The sequence below is a fragment of the Harpia harpyja genome, chromosome 3 (assembly GCF_026419915.1).
Source record: "Harpia harpyja isolate bHarHar1 chromosome 3, bHarHar1 primary haplotype, whole genome shotgun sequence".
Taxonomy (NCBI): domain Eukaryota; kingdom Metazoa; phylum Chordata; class Aves; order Accipitriformes; family Accipitridae; genus Harpia; species Harpia harpyja.
In genome coordinates this window covers 7,164,643-7,183,429 of record NC_068942.1, presented here as the reverse complement: position 1 = coordinate 7,183,429, position 18,787 = coordinate 7,164,643, and the positions used below count along the sequence as shown (strand labels likewise).

The window sequence follows — 18,787 nt, the reverse complement described above, 5'->3', positions numbered from 1 at the left end:
CGGCGCAGCCTCCGGCACGGCCCCACCGGGCTCCCGCGGAGCCGCCCGAACCGGCTGCCGCTACCCGGGGGCTACCCAGGGGCTACCCGGGGGCCCCGGCCCTCCCCGCGGCCGCGTCCAGCGGGCGCTGAGGGACCGCCTCACCCGCCCCGCCTTCCCCGCCGCCCGCCAATCAGAGCGGCGGCGGTTGCCGGCCGCGCCTCGCCATAGGCCGGCGGCGCTGCCAGTCTGGGGCCGCCTCCGCGGCGGGGCGCGGCGGGCGGGGAGGAGGAGGCGGAGGCGGCTGCCGGCTCCGTGCGGGCGGGCAAGCGAGCGGGGCCGGGCGGCGGCGGCGGTGCTGCGGTTGCGCCATCTGTCAGGAGCCCCGGTGGGAGGGGAGCGCCCTGAGCCGCGCTCACCCGGGCGGAGCGGAGGCGAAGCAGCAGCAGCAGCAGCAGCAGCGCGGAGAGCCCGTGCGAGCTCATCCCTGCCCGGGCTGCGGTTCTGCCGCCGCCTCCGCGCCGCAGACCGGGGCTCGGCGCAGCGCGTCTGCCCGCGGGGAGAGGCAGCGGCGCCCGGAGCGGCGCCCCTCGCTGCGGGCGGGCGGGCGGGGGCAGCCGGCGGAGGAGCGGAGCGAGAAGGATGTGAGTGCGGCGGCGCCGCCCCGGCCCCGCGCTGCGCCGAGCCGAGCCGAGCTGCCTCAGGTAACGGAGGGGCCGGAGCCCGCCGCCACCGCCCGGGGGAAGCGGGAAGGGTTGAGGTGGGGGGGGGATGCTGCGGCGCGTTTGTTTCCTTTGTGCGCCCGAGCGGTGGTGGGGTGCGGGGGCTGCTGGGGAGGGGAGGCGGCCGCGCTGCTGCGGGTGTCCCCCACGCACCCCCCCCAACCCACACGCACACACGCACACTCCTCCGCCGGGAGCCGCCGGCCGCGGCCTGCAGCGCGGGGAGGGCCGGGGGCAGCGCCGGTGACCGGCTGTGCGGGGCCGGGGCTGCGCCCCTGCGTGCCCGGGGGTCGCCCGTGTCCGTGTCCGTGTCCCCCCCTCCAGCCCCGCGGCCGCCGGCCGGGGAGTGGGGAGGGGGGCGCAGCACAGGGCTGTGTTTGTTGCCGCCGAACCGCGAAAAAGAGGGCGGGGGGGTGTTGGAATAAATAAAAAGACCTTCTCTCCCTCTGAAATAAATCGTATAGGATTTGCGCGTCTGTGACAAAGGCCTCTTTCAGGGAAGAAAGAAGGGACGCACAAAATGCCCAAGGGTGGTAGGATGTGAAAGGAGGCTTGTTTCTTGTCTTTCCCCTAGAGCCTCTCTGTTCCTCCCCAGATGAGACCGCTGATCTGGTGCCAGTTCCTTTCCAGTCACATTTTAGATCAGCAAGAGATACCAAACGCCACACCATGGGTGCCAGCGTTTCGCTGCGTCTGCAGAGCTACGGTGTACGTGTCGCCCAACCTCCTTAATAACGCTCAGTTTGGTCTCTTCTTCCTCTGGAACTCGCTTTATTTCTGCTCCGTGTGGATTTTGCATGTGTGTGAGTGCTAGGAGAGGGCCAGGGCGGGAGGGGGGTCACTTTGTGAAAACAAGACCGTGATACCTCGGTCCGTTCAGTGGTGACGGGCAGGGCAGGGCTGAGTTGGTGGTGGAGGAGAAGGTCTAGGCTGAGTGGAAAGCAACCCTCTGCAGTTGTTCATCAATCACTCTGATACGCTCTGATTCTTAAAATGCTAAATAACAAGTGGGAACAGACGGGGTTTTGAAATGCATGCACAGGACTGGGAACGCCTTTGAGACCTTGTCATTTTCCTCCTTGCGTACAACCTCCTGAACTCCCACATCCTTCCTTCCACCATCCCTGCAGCTGTAACACTTTCCAGTATCTCTTCCCCCCCACCCCCATCTTTTTTTTTTTTTTTTGGTCTCGATATCTTTTTAAGTAGCATTCTGTGGCCAAAGCTTAAAACAATTGCAGGTGAAGATCTGTTTGTTTATATGCTGGTGAAGGAAGTGTTTTCATTAGGGTTGACTCGTCTGATCTCCCATGAGGAGGAACAGTAAGCTGAAGGGACACTGTCAACTTGAAATCCGGAGAATGTGCATGATGAATGGAGAGCTGTGTCCAACATTACACCCACCGTCGAGCTCCCTGCTGGAGATCTGTGGTTTTTATAAGCCTGTCTTCTGACTGTGTGGGTTTGTCATGCAGTGAAGGAGTAAAAACACACTTCAAACAAAGTTCTGTTAAGTGAACAAAGGAGGCCAGAAGAAAAATACCAGTGGGAAGGGAGGGAAGGCAGCATCTCCAACTTTTCAGTACATCCATTGCAGCCACTGCATGACCCAGTGGGAAACTGGAGGGGAGAGAAGTTCATTTTTACAATTGAACATTTACTTAATATCAGTAAAGTGGAAAGGTTGTTACCTTCCACCGCCCCCCCACTGATACAGGAGTTTTCAGCACCTTGATGTATGTGCTCAGAAAACTGGTAACACTTCATGAACGTCAGTAGACCAGTGCCTTTTCACAATTTTTTAAGAACAATTTTAAGAAGGGAATCTCTTGGAAAAAACAATGGGTTCTTTCTTGAGCCTTTTTTACCCCACAAAGCTGTGATTTTGATGAAAAAGAGAAAGGAAGATTGCCTAATTAATTCCTTCAAAATTTGTATTTCGTTGTTAGTAGGCTGCAGATTATCCTTAGTTTGTTGAAATGTTCAGATGCTTCTTAGAGGGTGCCTGTAAGCCTGCTTCTTCTCTATCTCTAACAAATTACTGCCTCATCTGCATGGCTCATCTTTGGCAAAAACAAGAGTTTCCAATATGAAGTTGTCTAATGGTAGGCCACTGGCTGTGGTGTTTTGTGGTTTATGCTTCAGGCATGTTGTTTCAGAAATTCTGTGTTGCCTGCTGGTGGAAGATGTAGTGGCATGAAATACCAGTTAAGTATAAAACCCTGAACAGGCTTCTCTGGAAATTGTTTTGATGTTGAATAAATACATGTCTTCACTGAGGGACAAACAACTTTGGCGTATGGGCATGGTAGTTGATGTAAGGCAGAAGTGAAGAAGGTGGTACAGAGAAGTTGCTTATTAATCGTTTTCATTTTAAGTATCTTTAAAAGTTAGGACCCATTGACAAATTTCTATTTCATTTGAGTGAGATAAAGCATTGCTGAGGAACTAGTTATTTTTGAGATACTACACTAGATTTCACAACACGTTTACGTGAAATGCCTGAATAGTGTCATTGAAAATGCATGGGTGGAGTCTGATTCGGAGAGGGCCTCTGCGGCCATTGGCCCTATGGCTTAGCTGAATTAAGCTGAATATACTAATCTGGACATGGTATGGTCTGCACAGGATTTACAGTGTAATAAAATTGTAGCTAGATGAGTGAAAACTGGCGGGTGCCTTTGTGATGATTTAACACTGTAATATGGTACACCTACAATATCATATATTTAGTTGTGTTAAGGAAGGCTTAGAGCTGTTGGCCACCTTATGCCTGATTGCTTTTGTTTAACCAACGTCTTCATTTTGCTGTCTTGCTGCATTATAGTGCTTTTACTTCAGGGAGAGAAAGAGTTGCACGCATGTGTTTTCCCTTCTTCCTTCTCTCTGGGGCACGCATTAATATTTGATTCAAACTTGTTCTGTAAAGTTCTGCTTAATTCAGTTTGGGCGCTACTTTGAATGTATAATAATGGCGTTCATTTGTGTCATGGACAGTGCTTTGTAATTTGCTTTATGGGCAGGTCTGCTGCTGGCAGTGTGTATTGTTAAAGTGACCTTCCTTTGAGAGGGAGAAAACCAATGACTCCTGTCCCTTTCCCACCCCTGCAGCTCCTGCAGAAGTGTCTTCACGAGTATTTTGACCCATTACTCCTAAACCAGGACTTGAACCGACAAATCTAATTCACCCACGCGGTCTCACTGAAATCCAGCAATTAAGGACTCCTTTGGTGACAAAAGACCTACAGATCTGTACCGTGCAAGTTAGAGATTTACTTGGGGCAAAACCCACAAGATGGTTTGCATGCTTCAGTGCGGACCATCCCGAGGCCGAGCTATCAGGGCGGTTGCAACCCTTGCGGATCTCGCCCCCCTGAGTGAGGGATGTAGCTGCTTGCTACGCCATGCCGAACACGTTGTGCACCTCAGAGCTGTGCTCCCAGCGGCCGGTGTGCTGGTGGAAATGCTGCCAGGGCCTCCCAATTCAAAGTGCCTCAGAAGGAGGTGAAACTCCAGTACTGCATTTGCCTGTCTGCTGGGTGTCTCACTTGGCACCACAGTGGCTTGCTCTTAGAGTTTAAAAAACCTAACCTGCTTTCAATAAGATAGTAATAATTAAAAAAAAAAACAAAACAACCAAAAGACAAACAAACAAACAAAAACAACGAAAAGCTTTGTGTTTTGTATTTCAATAGGTGACAAGCATCCAGGTGTAGGTGTAGAAGAATCGGGATTTCTAGCATTTGCATTCTGTCATGGGTTTTGCCCTTAGTGCCTGACTTCTAGACTGAGAAATGACAGGTCTAGATGAAACGTGAAAGGCTTAAGTTGTTTTAGTACATCTGAGAAGCGTACGATGCTCCTTAAGGAGCGCGTGGGCCTCGTTAGCACTGTGCTGTAGGGCAGTCTCACTTCTTAACGTGCTCAAGCGTTGGTTTGGTTTCAGGCAGGTAAGCTGCCTTGCAGTTTGAGACTGGTCAAGTTAAACCTGTCTGTGGGAGATGTCCTTGAGCCCTGAAACTAGAAACAGGCCTGACCTTATGGGAGTTTGCAGCCAAGGAGAAGCACCCCTTTGTTCTCCTTACCACTGGCTGCAGGAAAACAATGGCATTTTGTAAAGGATTTTTGGAACTTTCCTTCACTTGGAATGGGAACAAAACTGAACAATATCAGCACTTTTACTGGGGGAATTGAAAAACAAAATTACTTCAAGTCAATCAAAACATGTCACCTCATCTTGCTTCTGACTGTTTTGAATGTTAACTTGCTACGAAAGCAAGGACTTCAACTCAAAATATTGGCATCTGTGTGGAACAAAATAGAACCTTTGACATCTTGACTTTTTACTGAAGTATAAAATCAGCAACAGTTTTACGGAGCTTTTAGGTATGGATAGAACTAAATTTTCTTGCAGAAGTGACTGTTGGATCTTTCCTGACCAGCTCTACTCATTGTATACCATGAATTTGAATGGATGTTTTTCATCTGAAAACGCCATCAAAAACCTAGCCTGGCAGTATCAACTGATTTGAATTAGATGGCCTGAGTGAAATCGCTTTTTCAACAGGGGAAAGGACAGCAAATGAATCTTAAACTTGCTCTCCTTCCCAAAATGCAGTTCCCTTTTTGTATCAAAGGCATCCCAATTTTAATGGATCTACTGATGTTGTTTGTGACAAGGTGATATGGGGAGAGGTTACCCCATGTTTTCCAGCTCAGCTTCTCCTGATTCAGGGAAGTCTTGCAACTGTGAAAGTTGCTTGTTCCACACTGTCATTTTCTAGAGTATCCGTGAGTAATAAGTCCTACTTGATTAAGCCAGTAACCTAAATTCTTAGAGCAAGTTAGTTGATGTTCTTCACATTGAGACACGGTTTAATAGGATGACCTATACAAGGCAGCTGTGATGTGAGAATGTTTTGATGGGAACAGAGAAGGTCACCCCTCTACGCTTATTTATTTTATTTTATTTTGGTGGGTTTTTTAGGAAGCAGCAATGACTGGATGCCTTTTCTAGCCTAGGGAAATTCTTCATCCCATCCTGCTTTAGGTACCCTGTGGCTACAATCAGAAAGGAGGGATGTTGAGAAGCAGCTGTTGAGTGATGTGCTCAGTGCTTTGAAGTACAGAGCAGTCCAGCCAGAGCTCCTCAAAGGAGCCAGAGCTACTTTTGATAGTATCGGATCCCGTGCTGTGAGGGCATTTGCTGGGCTGTCCCCAAAATGCCTGGCCCCTTAGTCGGTGGCACTGTCAGCAGCCAGCCCTGAACAAAGGCTCTACCTCGCATAGTACACTTTGCTTTGCAAAAGCTCTTGGGGTGGCCTGGGGAGGAGCTTCCTCGCATCCTTGATGCTGCCTTGCAACAGCTCTGGGAGCTCTGAAAGACCAATAAACATCTAAAGCCTTGGCTCTGTAAGGGCTGTAACAATTTACTTTAATCTGAAATTGAGACCTCGCGTTTCAGGCAAAATGTACCATCAGTACTGAAGCTTCCAGAAATGCTTGAAAAAATGTTGTTTTATTCACCAAAGCTATGTCACTCGCAGTGGTGAATTTCAAAAGTGTTTTGAAGCTGGCAGAGGAAGCTGCTTGTGTGTGTGTGTGAGGACATTTGCTTTAATAGAAGAGAAGTGTTTGGCACCACTTAAACTTGCAAATAACTCTTGCTTTAGCAATTTTTTGGAGAAGGAAGGAGGAAACCTCAAATGATTGGCTTGACTTGGGTGAAATATCTTTGTTTGAAATTGTCCTTTTCCTCTTGGCTCCAGTTTTTCCATGTTAACAGATTCGAATAAAATACTTCTTGAGCCTTTTTGGTAGACTCCAAGATAAAAAATATCTGGCAGTAATATTTTTATCTTGTCAGGCCTCAGTTTGCTATATGAAGCTATACAGAGAAGTTAAACAGGATATGAGATTGAAGATTAATATTAAATACCCATTCAGGGTTTTTTTAAGAAAAACTTTTCTGTTCCATGACAGTTCTCTAAATGACCATATCTGGTGGTTCCTAGCATCCTTTTTCTTTACAATTTTTATTATTTTATTTGTGGGTTTTCTTAAACAAATAAACTTTAACATACATTTGAAGGCTTTTTATTGTATTAATAAAGACCTTCCAACCTCCCTTGTTTTAGAACAACCTGTGTGTGAAAGAGCACCTTGTGTAACGTTGATCTTTGACTTGCAGCTGTACCACTTACAAAAGAGGCAGCTCTGAAGGTTTTCCTGGCATGATTTTGGAATATCATGCAGTTCCTATCTTGGCTCCTGATATCAGTGTACAGATAATTGTTGATTTTAATTTTTTTTTTACAAGTATGTTGGTTTTTTTCCCTTTTGTGCCTGACCTTTAAACTGCAGAATTGCTCTGGGGATTATAATTGAAGTTGATGCTCTTGCCCAAAATAACTGCGAAGACTTGTTGCCGGTTAGTTCAGAAGTTGTCTGAGCCAGAAGCTGCGATAATGTGCTGCATCGTGGCATCGTGCTGGGAGATGAAAGCAGTGGGCACCGAGCTGGAGCTGAGATTAGCAGCAACATTGGTGAATGAGCTCGTGTTGGCTCTGGGCCGTCGGTGAGGCACACAGCAAGAGTGCTCGTGGACCTTTTCTCTCTCTTTTTAGCCTGTACAAACTTCGCGACTATGTTAATGAGGGCTGTAGCTATCTCCGCATCAACTGACAACCTGTGACTCTGGGGGCTGTGTTAACTGTCCAAAAAAAAATACAGCAGAAGCTTGTCTGTTACTTTCTAACTTCTGGATTTGTATTGCTTCTCCACAGAAGTACTTTTCCTTCTTCTGAGACAACTTAATCCCATACCTGGTCATTTCTTAGGACTTAGTGTAAGACCAGCTGATACCCCTGTTTGGAAGATGGCAATGGTTGCGTCCTACAGCCAGCTGCCTTTACCCCGGGGAGACGAGAGCAGGTGTAACAGAAAGCAGCTCTAAGACCGTTAAAAGAAAGAATATTTGTTTGTTCTTGGGACTGGGTTTTTCTTTGTGGGCAGCCTCTCACTAGGAAGCAATGATATATTTTTTCCAGGAAACATAAGCATCTCTAAGACTCGGAATGAAAACCTCTATTGTCTGACTAGGCAATTAGACTGTTTCTTGTCTTAAACTATATGTAAATACTCAGTGTTTATTTTTAGTGGTGAAGTTAATGGTGGAGGAGGTTTTTTTATGGTGAGGTTAATGACCTCTTGCGTGTTTTTAGACCTCTCTGCAGACAGGTCGTCTTGCACGCTTTGAAATGGGCAGGTCTGAATAATAAGGTTACGGAGGGGGAGCCCACATCCAGTAAGGTTTTTGTCCGAAGACCAGCAAAAATGCTGTTTCTGTTGCCTGTCTGCCTTCCTGGGAAGTAATTGAAAACTCCTAAATTTCCTTCTGGGATTTGGCTGCGAGATAACTGATAGACTATGAAATTTCTGGTCGTTATCACTCTGAGCAGCATTTGAATTAGTGATTTCAGCAAGAGACATTCTAAGTCCCATTTCCAAATTCATTGATAATGTTTTGCTGGTTTCACTCCTCAAGAAGGAAAAAAACTATTTAAAGCTGATCCTTTGAATAGCACAGTATCTAGGGTCATTCATAATTTTCATTTAAACCCTTTAGCTGAATATGCAGGCCTTTTGTCCCAGATATTAAGTTCTCCATGTGTCTTTGAATGGACATAAGACCTCATACTTTGGACTGGTGAGGAGGAATAGCAACTGGATTTTTATTTTATTTTTATTTTTTAATCTCTTTTCTATTCTATTCAGAAAGACTGAGGCAAACCACCTTTAAAAGAAAAAAAAAATCAAACACGTGTTTAATGCAACCCATTTTATTAGCTGTAATCACTGTTGAAAAACTCTGTAAGCCCATCAGCCTGCAATTGGCTTAAGGTCAGTGTACAGAAGCTGGCAAGCTGAAGAGCCAGATTTAACTCTGTGCAACAGGCTGTATGCTCTCAAAAAACCACACATAGTGTTGGCTTCAGTTCTTTTGACCACCTCTGTAGGAGTTTCCCTTTTGTAGGAAATGTAACAAACACAAAAGTTTGGCTGAGAAGAGAGCTGCTAAATGATGTGACCTTGTAGAAGAAACATCCCTTTACATCTGAAGGTCAAAAATGACCTTGCGTGCGTTGGGGGAGGTAGAAGATGGGCATTAACTGTCTGTCTTGCTTAGGGCAGCGTTACTGACGTACTTAAAAACTGTAGAACTCCTTGTCCTAATGTTCAAGTGGGGCTGCCAAAAAGGAACAAATAGGTCTGCGGACAAAGTGCACAGGGAAGACTGTGTCCCTTTTCCTCCTCCTCAGTCATTGCAGGCAGGACAGAGCATCGGTTTGCACTACTTGATGACTTGACATTCAGAACAATTTGCTGCCAGTTCTGTAAAAGGTTAAAAAAACTTCTTTCATTTGTAAGCTTTTTTTAAAATTGTATGCTTCCTCTGGCATCTGAGTGATTCAGTGATTTCTTTAAGGGTAAGGTGACCTTGTCTGTGCTTTTGCTATGTTTTCAGCAAGTCTTAATTTGAACTGTTGTAAGGTTACGTTGTTTGGGTTTTTTTTTTTGTTTCCTCCCATGCAAAAAAGTTAGTTCTGCTTTATGTAGCTGACTGTATAGCTGTAGGTGTTAAACAAGTCAGCCAAATTTTGCTTTTGTGGTCAACTCCTCCAAGATTTGTCACGTAAGTTTGTGTCTTATAAAAGATAGCTGTCATCGTTCTAGAGCTAATGTGGCACAGCAGGACTGTGCTGAGAATAATCTGGACCTGAATGTGGACGGTGGGTCAAAAAAGCATTGCTTTGGTTTTACTTCCTTGGGTAGAGCAGGCCTCAGACGGGGTACATCTGCACAGCACTGTACCGAGGTGGACAGAAGAGCTTGTGTGTGAGAGTCAGGATAGCCCCAGCAGCCCGGGAGGAGCATCGTGCTAATGTGCCTGCACCGCTTCCAGAACCACCGTGATGTGTTCCTAGTTGTTGTGAGTGTATCTGTGCAGCAATGTGTGGTGCTGTAGAGGCTGTACTTTACTTTTTGACACAAAAAAGAAGACACATGAGAGTGATGACCTGAAATAATGGATTAACTATATGAATGTTCATTTTAACAGCACCAAAACCTATTCAAACTAGCTTTTTGAAAAATTGCTACAAAACTTAAAAGAAATATTTTGGGTTGGTTTTGTTTTGTTTTGGTTTGGGTTTGGGTTTTTTTTTTTTTTTTCAACATTATCTGCCCCACTGAAGGAGAGTGATTATGTTCCTCGGGAGCTCCATCTATAACAGCTACCCACAAGCTTTAAAATGACATGGTGCTGCAATTGTATGCAGCAGGTTTTTTTCGATCTTTTTTTAAAGAAGTATGCAATCACTGTTCAAATTATGTCACCATGAGAGTGGGAGAGTACCTCTTGATGAGTGAGATCTTTTCAAAGTAAACTGGTTTAGAGGGCTTGCTGTCTCAAACTTAATTTTGAAGTGTAAATACATTTCTGTGGATTTCTTAGTGCTGTCACTCTCTTCCAAAAGTGAAATATCACAGATCTTAAGAGAATGCGGTTATGATCAACTCTGCAAGGGAAATAAGATCTGTGTTTGCCAATAATGTAGTCACCCCAAACTGCGATAGTAAGAATTTCTTCCGTAATCAGCAATATGTTGCCACTGTGAGGTATAATTTCTGAGAAAATATTTTGAAAATGGCATCGTGTAGATTTACTTTATGATTGTTGGTATGGAAACTTGCTAAACCTGTGTATATTGTGACAAGTATGTAGCTTTGGACTCTTTCACATCACACTTTAAACCTGGGGGGGAACCCTAGTTTTGTTTGAAGGAATGATCACCTACAATATTTTTTTTGCTTCCTCCAATCATATTGTAAAAAATTTTCTGTAACTGAGCTCTCTCTAGAGCTAACAGATTTCTCATCTAAAGGTACTTTTTAATAGTTCTTCTATTAAACTACTTTTTAATAGCCCTTCTCTGACATGAGCTCTTCTTACTTTTAAAATTTAAACAGAAGAATCTAGGTTTGAAGGGACCTCTGGAAATCATCTCCCTGCACAGAACAGGGCTAAACTCAAAGCCGGGTCTAACTTCAAAGCCAGGGCCTCGTCCAGTCAGGTTTTGAGTTATCTCCCAAGACAGATTGGACAAATCCAGCTCTCTCGACTTCTCCTTCATACGTCAAGTGCTGCAGCATCTTGGTGGCTATCCACTGGGTTCACTCCAGCATGTCAATCTTTCTTTTCCCAGGACTCCCAAAACCAGACCAAGTACTCCAGATGTGGTCTCACAAATGTTGCATAGAGAGAAATAATTACTTCCCTCCACCTGCCTGCTAATTAAATTGCTTATTTGGTGCCAGATCTTCAGTTGCTGTCAGTTGTCTTCACTTCCCTGGAGCTGGAGTGGTGGAAACTCTCCCTTGCAGGGGAGTACTTGTAGGCTTCTCTGTCACCTCAAAAAGAGCTGGAAGAGAGATGACCCTTTGCTTCAATTACATGAAGCAGATGACCAAACCAGTGTTTGCATACACAAAACTGCAAAGGTTTCCATTTCCCTGTAGTGAATTTTTGCACCAGGCTTTCACGCTGCATATAGCTATATAACCTGAAGCAGTAAGATTGTATCACAGTGATTATTTTGGTAAAACAGTGAAGAAAATGCATAGTAAACAGCATATGCAAACAAGATGCATTGTGTGTGTTATGTTTGTTTTCCTGGCGGTACTTTAGCTATTAGCTAAGTTACCCACTTTAAAGTTAATGTTTGGTAGCAAATATGAGGATTGAAATAACAGGCATTCCACCCAGATGAGCCTTACGGAAGATGTGGGACAGTAACATGTGCTTAAGATTTTATACCCAGAAGGTGTTTCTTCTCCACTAGATTTCTGAGATTCTGTCATTGCGAGTTGTGCTATTATAGGTGACTGAAGTACATGTGACTAGCTATAGTCTCTGCTTTTTAAAGGTTTAATCTTCCTCACTACTTGATCTTTATTTTTTTATGTATTTTTTTTCAAGCACACACAAAATGAAAATGTTGTGATTAATGGCTTAAGTACTTAAATCAATGTTTGCCTGAAAAAAAATCAGAACCTTTGGAATACAAGAGAAATCCACAACCACCGCCAAGCCCATGCACATGGGACTTGTCCTGCAGTTGCTGCTGCTTCGAGGAGTGTGTGGCTCACATCACCTAGCTCAGTCATCCTCATGCCCCAGTGTGGGAGAGGAACTGAAGGTGTAAATCTTCCACATGCATATGTCTGCTTTAATGTGTAAGATATTAGTATTTAGTTTAGGAAATTCTGATTCCCAAAAAGCTGTGGCAAGGTAAGTGTCTGGGGTGTGGAGTGAATACTGACTGACTCGGTGAGAGAGGAGGCTGGGCTGAACAGTCGCTGTGCCTCGAGGACCTTCCGGGGATCTTGGTACAAGCAAAGAAGAAAGAAGCCTTAAAAGCCCAGTGGGTGTAAAAGGAAGCAGTGGTAGAGAGGTTTGAGCTGGGAAGGTGGACAAGGGAGAGGAATTGTCAGGCTTTTTTTTTTTTTTTTTTCCTCCCCCTTCCCCTCTCCCTTCAGTATTTGTCCCCACCAGGGAACTTCTTCAAAGTCTCCCTTCCTACGCTGGCTGTTGCCACCACTGTTTTCCTCCTGTGATTTTTCTTTGGGTATTTGTTCTAGCTCTGTGGCCCTGGCTGTGACTGCCAGAGGCTCTTTTAGAGGTCCCTCTTTCACCTATTTTGTTCCCACAACCCTGCTTACAGCAATCCTGTCTTCGTGCTTACTTACTTCAGTCTTCTCTGTTGCTCACCTTCCTTGCCTTCCTGCAAATCCTCTCATCTCCCAACACAAATGAGCTGTTTATCCTTGAACTAATGGGTGTTCACAATGCTCTGATCATAATGCTGCAGAACTGCTTATATTCACGGCGATTAAAAAATAAAAAGATGGATTATTTTTTGCCCTACCCCAGAGAATTTGTTGTATATTTTCACTCTGTACAGTTGGCATTGTAGGTTGAGTTGATTGGGGCTCAGAGGTAAGAAGCCCCTCCTGGTATGGAAACGAACCTTGGGTTACACAGCTCGTTCAGGTTACGCAGGCATCGTTGTGTGGCAGAAGGATGGCGTGCAAGAGCTATACCAAAGCGGAGGCTTACTACTAAACTGATCTCTATAGTATGTGGAGAAATGTGGAGTTTTGCCTGTTGACAGTAATAAATGCTCCCCCCGGACCCCTTGGCACACAGACCTTCCCCAGGTTCTATTGGCAGTGCTGGAGAACAGCTCTCACCAAGGCTGCTCAGGTGAGGTTGACCATCTCGGAAGGCTGCATGCTTTTATTTATTTGCTTTTATTAGTCAGAAACTAGGGTCGCTTGGTGCCATATATAAGCTCTTGTGGGGGAGATGGTGAGAGTTTAAAGCATTTTGAATTTTTGTTCCAGTTTTTCTTTAAGTCGTGTGAAAAGCTCACCAGCTTTCTGGTGTTTGGTGGCAGCTTGAGTAAAATAGTTTCAGTGGGAAGATGAGGGGGATGTATATCAGCTTGTACTTAATATTTGTTTAAACCGGTTATGCAAGACAACTTAGGTTATTGTTAGCAAACTAGAGAAGTCACAAAAGGTGTCCTTCTCCAAAGAGTGTAAGGTATGTTATTTTGGTAGAAACTCTGGGGGATGAGGCAACAGAACGGAGTGCAGGAGATCAGTACCTACTCCAGACAATGCCAGCACCTTTGGTCTGCTGCATCCTCTCCCTGACCACTCATTTGAGTAAAGTTTGGGTGGTGGTAGGACTGGAAGCAAGTGTTATCAACCCAAAATATTTAAATATTGCAGTGGTTTTGGAGGAGAGGAAGAAGGGGCTGGAGTTTGGAGCTGGAGATGTTACATGCGTTCATGGGGCCACTGAGATCTGACCTAGACTGGTGGGAGCTGCCACTGAAGATCTCAAAGGTTGCTGTCCTTTTCTTATGGAATCAATGTGTGTGTGTGCTTGTTAACACCTTCTAATTAAATCTAAGATATTCAAATCGTTGAAGATTGGTTCCACCAGTTTGACTCAGGTATTTTTAATATATGTATTTTGATTGCGCTGTCTGGAAGGCTAGTTGGTACAGTTGATTTGTGGCTAATATGTGCTGTTTTGAAACTGCTGGTACATAGATGGGTGTAATAGAGGCTGATCCTAAAAATGTTCTCAGTTTTCTTCTTCTGTTAATGTTGGCAGATGTTTCCAAGCAATACAGTGACTTCTTTGTATATCATTTTTAATCTCTCTGGGGGGAAAAAAAAAAAAATTAAAGATGCAAAGGCCTCTGTAAAAGGAGTGGGGCATTGCTCAGTATGAGGCCCTTGAGGCCATCCCAGTGTGCTATTTAGGAGGAATAAGTAATTTAAAACCACTTTCTCTCCTCTGTTTTGCAATAGTTAAAGCATTAGCAGTGCTGCCCAAACAGACAAGCCCACCAATTCCCCTCCCCAGCCAAATACCATACCCTCCTGAAGATGCAGATTCCTTCCCAGATAGCTGACCTTGGGCTGTTCAAGCACACCCGCTGCCTGTGTGCAATATGTGTATTAAGCAAAAATGTCAGAAATGGTCCTTTTATGTTACAGATGTGAGTCAGATTTTTTTGTTTCCATTTTCCATCCTCTTGTGACTTTATTCTCTGACAAGCTTGTGGTGGCTTACCGCTTGAAAAGCAGCTCCTTAGTTTTTGACCCTAAGCACATCAGGTGTTGACTGCTGGTTTAAGGTGTCTCCTTATTCCCTCTGGTTCTTTGTTGTAGGAATTTCCAAGTGTCAATCTTGTCAAGAATTACTTTTTAGCAACTTAAAACCAATTATCACATTTGCTAAAGAGGCAAAGCAAGGGATACAATGTATTAAAACAAAACAAAACAAAGGGGGGTAGGGAGGGTCTCATAACTTAATCTCTAAACCTTAATTTTGGAAATTACATTTGCTGGTGCGCTGAAGCCTGAGTACATGCCACAAGCTTGGACTAGAGGTATAGTACATGTCATTGCCTGTATATGTAGATAACTGGTTTTAAACAGTTTTTTCTTTGGGTTTGGGGGTTGGCTTTTTGGGGAGCAGGAGAACATGTTAAAGAATGAACCTGACCCCTTTTTGACTCAAGGGAAGAAAGACCTGGATGATGATTTTTACTAGTCAGCAGTGGCTAAGCCCTGAAAAAACAGCATAAACCTTCTGGGCAGCAGTTGTTCTTTTTTTTTTTTTTTTTTTACCTGATGTTAACAAGAAACTGCTAACCTAATTTTGGTATTCCTATGAGAGTTCATTTATGGTGAGTTGCCAGAATTCCCCAAATAAATTTTAAGTTCCTTGTTGGCACCTGTGGGTTGGGTTTCTTTGCTTCAGTTTTTTAATACCATTTCTTTTTTTCTCTGTGTACAAATTAGCTTTCTTTAGGAAGAATATTTATCAAACAAACTAAGCCTAATAATATAAAGTAGAATAAATTCTTCAGGCCTACATAATGAATACTTGAAGATTTATGCCACTTTTATGGCTTCCTGAAACTGTACCTGCAGTCTCCCATCCCTCTTGCTGTAGTGTGAGAGACCACGCAATACAGTTGACTGTATATTGCAAAATTTAAAAAGTATTAAAGACCATAGTGTGTTTTTTAATATAGAAAAGAAATAAATGTTAAAAGCATGGATTTTGTATATTCTGGATTTCCTGTAGGCGTATATACCTTACACAGTTCTTTCACTTGTCCCTCAAACTTGGAACCTTTTGATCTCTTGGAGTAAATTTGAAGATGGCTGTGAATTATCTTCATGAGCAATTTTCTTCAGGAGAGGCAGGTATGCAGAGGAGATACCATGCTTTTAACCCTCCTGGAGGGACAGTCAAACTCATTGCTTATGGATGTCAGACAACTGAGTGCTGCCAAACTGAGTCAGCACGTATGTTTTGGTCGACTAGCCGTAGCTCTTCTCTCATCTCCTTAGGGCACCGGGAGACATGGAAGAAAAGGGTAGGTGAAAGGGAAGGCTCAAAGATCCAAGCGACTAGGAAGTAAGGGGGTGAACAGGAACACACATCAGTAGGAAACAAAGCTTCGTTGGTCCGGTGATTACAACTTGGTATTTAAATCCAGTGACCCTTTTTTCTAGGAAGTTCAGAAATGTAGCCGCTCGATACCTGAAGTGACAATTTTTTTAAAAAATGCAGAATCTTTGTCAGTAGGCTTATTTATCAGGCTTTTATAGAGCAAAAGTAACCCAAGCCACTTGAACTTGTAATGCTCAGTAGAGGATTTTAAAACCTGATAGCCAGTTTGCCTTCTAGGCATACCCAGCAATCTCCCAGACTTGCTCTACCAGTCAGTCGCAGCATTTTAGTGACATCTGCGTCTGAGTAATGTTCTTCCTGAAGTCTGTCGGAAAAATGGTTGACTTGTGTGTAACCAGAAATAATGCCTTACTATATTTAAATTCACATGGGTAATAAGCAGCATATGTAAAACTAATTTTCAATCTCTTCTTCCTAGGAATTTTTAACATCCTAAAAGTGAAGTTTCATTTCTATCTCTTGCTCTCCATTCCAGGAACTGTCTGCCTGGTCCCTTTAAGGTCTTGCTGGTCTGATTTCAGTGACAATTATGGAACCATTTGGTATAAGAGAAATTTGGGACTGAAAAGAGAAGGAAGGGGAGCAGACAAAACTTTTTGTTCTGTTTCTAGGCTGAGGGTTCTATCTCTGCATTTTAATCTAGTAGTTTTGACTAGGGCCAGCCCTTTTCACTTAGAGTGGCTCTGACCCTTCATATTCATTCTGCGTTTTCAACAGCAGCAAAGGTACCAGTCATCACACTGCTTTTTTCTGCACTTCTGCTTTTACTGGACTTCAAGATAAATGCATCTTCTAGAGAAAAAGAAGTAAGGAGGAGTGGGGGGAGAGGAAGAAACCTATTGCTGCAATTTTTGTGGGGTGAGAAACTTGGTGTTTCTTGGGAGTTCCTGTTAAACATCAGATGATTTGTCAGTTTTGTTAATCATCTCTTAATCTTTTCAATTTTTTGTGGGTAAGCATCCTGCATTAGTTCTCATTGAGTAAGTCAGGACAAATTGTGCCACCTCGGCTTAATTTGATATTTTCTTTTGTTAAGCTGATAAGAGTGAAAGGGATTTATCTGCCCATGTGAGGGCTCTATATATTCAAGATTTGGCAGTGCTTTTTTTTTTTTTTTTTTTTTTTTAAATGTGTTATTGGTCTGGGGCTTGCCCTTCTGCTGGAGGCTGCCACCCTCATAGGCACGATTAAGTAGCATTCTTTTGTACAGAGCTCTGAGTCGGACCCTTATAGTTACACTGAGGCATGGTTTGTGTTGGTTTTACCCTCCTGTTAAGTACAGGAGCCTGTGAGAGAGCAGAAGGGATGTGTCTGCCCATCACAGGCTGCTCACGCCTGGGCAGCTTGCTCAGACTGGGGTTTTGGCCCTGCCCTTGGTGAAAAGGGTAAAGGGGGGTGTACGTATCTGTCCACACTGCTGTTTCTAGAGTACCTGGGCTGACATTTTAGTGCAAAGGCATCCTGACAGCTGTAGGCTGCTGGCACTTACGGTGTGGACATCTACCCTCACCACAGAGAGGACGGCACCCTAAACTCCAGTAGGTTTAGCTGTGGTTACTTGCTTCCACAACCCCTTCTTTTCTTCCCAGTCTTCACCTAAACTGCTATGCAGAAGTGTCTAGAAGGAAAATATCATGTACATAGTAATTTGTTTTTATTATCTTCCCTGTGTTGTATATTCGTGTGGGCTGCTAATGCATGTCCAGAACAGATCATTTCACAGCTACTTCAGAGAGTGAGTACCTTGCAGTTGCAATAGCTCTGCTGCTTTTTGAGAGAGACTTGCTACCTTCCTCATAAAGGAGAGTGAAGTGTTTGGAGATGTGTTGCTCCTAAAGTATTGCCAATGCTTCTATGCTAATAACCTACTGCTTCTGTAAGGAAAATTGTTTTTCCGATGTACTGGTAGGGCAAAGAATAGTCTTTTGTTGCCAGCTCAGATACAAACATGTGCCCAAAGCTTTCTGGCTACTGTCAGAGCGTGTACATCAGCAATGTTCAGTAATGGGTGCTAAGTGGGAGGAGTGCCTGCCCATAATCTCTACCAAGTATCTCACTTGGCTTTTTGCAGTGTCTGTATGCAGTACTGCCATAACATGTATGTATTTAAATCAGCCTTGACTCAGGCTAGGTCTTAAACCACAAAGCACACAGGCATGTTGAAATAAGGGCGGGCGGGTGCAAGGTAAGGTTTTATGAATCTTGCTTTTCTGAGGACAGCTTCAGAGTGTGGCACAAAGTTGTGCATTGTAGAAACTTAGGATGGGGAGGGATCTTAAATCATTCCTGCCCTAACGGTACAAGTTCGGACACAGTGAATACAGGTCATTAATGAATCCCAGAGGATTCAAGGAAGGAGCGTTTCCAACATGCCCAACTGCTCTCTTCTACACTTCAGTCATTGGAGAGCTTCTAATACGCAGCTGACATCAGTATTCGTACAGAGCATCTTTATTATCTTCAGTGTACGTGGAGAAGCAGAAGACTGAAAGGGCACAGGTCCTGAAAGCCTGTCTGTTATTCACTGCCTGCATTACTTATGCTGGTGAAATACACTGTCACTTTGTGCAAAGTTTGCCTCTTTGTAAAAGCCTTCTCCATCTTCAAGGCTGCTTGTGTACTCCCTTCCCATTCTCTCTCCTTTTTAATGAACTTGACCAATTTCTCTAGCCTCTCTGCATAGGCCATAGCAGGGAAAAGACTTTCAAGCAGGTCAAGGAAGAAGTCATGGATTCCAGAGTCTGGCTTGTCTGATCTGGAGGTAGCTGAACTGAGGATTTGAGGGCTTGGGTTCTTCCCTTCTGCTGGTAGCAACAACCCATGAAATCTGTTGATAAATGAAGTTGTGTACCCCCCTGCCCTCCCCCTCAATTCTAGTTAGCACAGACGTAGAAGCAGCATGAAGTTTCCAGTTTCTCCCTGAGCTTAAAAAGGAGAGACTGTGCATCAGCCT

General features: G+C 44.3%; 1 protein-coding gene across 5 annotated transcripts in view; it reads left to right on the top strand.

Annotated features, from left to right (window-relative positions):
• The first annotated feature begins 280 nt into the window (after positions 1–280).
• FYN (FYN proto-oncogene, Src family tyrosine kinase) overlaps positions 281–18,787 on the top strand; it is a 142,239-nt gene continuing 123,732 nt past the window's right edge. For 2 of the 5 annotated variants that reach the window (XM_052781287.1, XM_052781282.1), the window contains exon 1: positions 281–683. The gene's annotated coding sequence lies outside the window, so the exon portion shown is untranslated. Of the gene's footprint in view, positions 740–18,787 lie in introns of all 5 variants that reach the window. The other 3 variants (XM_052781290.1, XM_052781288.1, XM_052781283.1) reach the window with 3 other exon arrangements.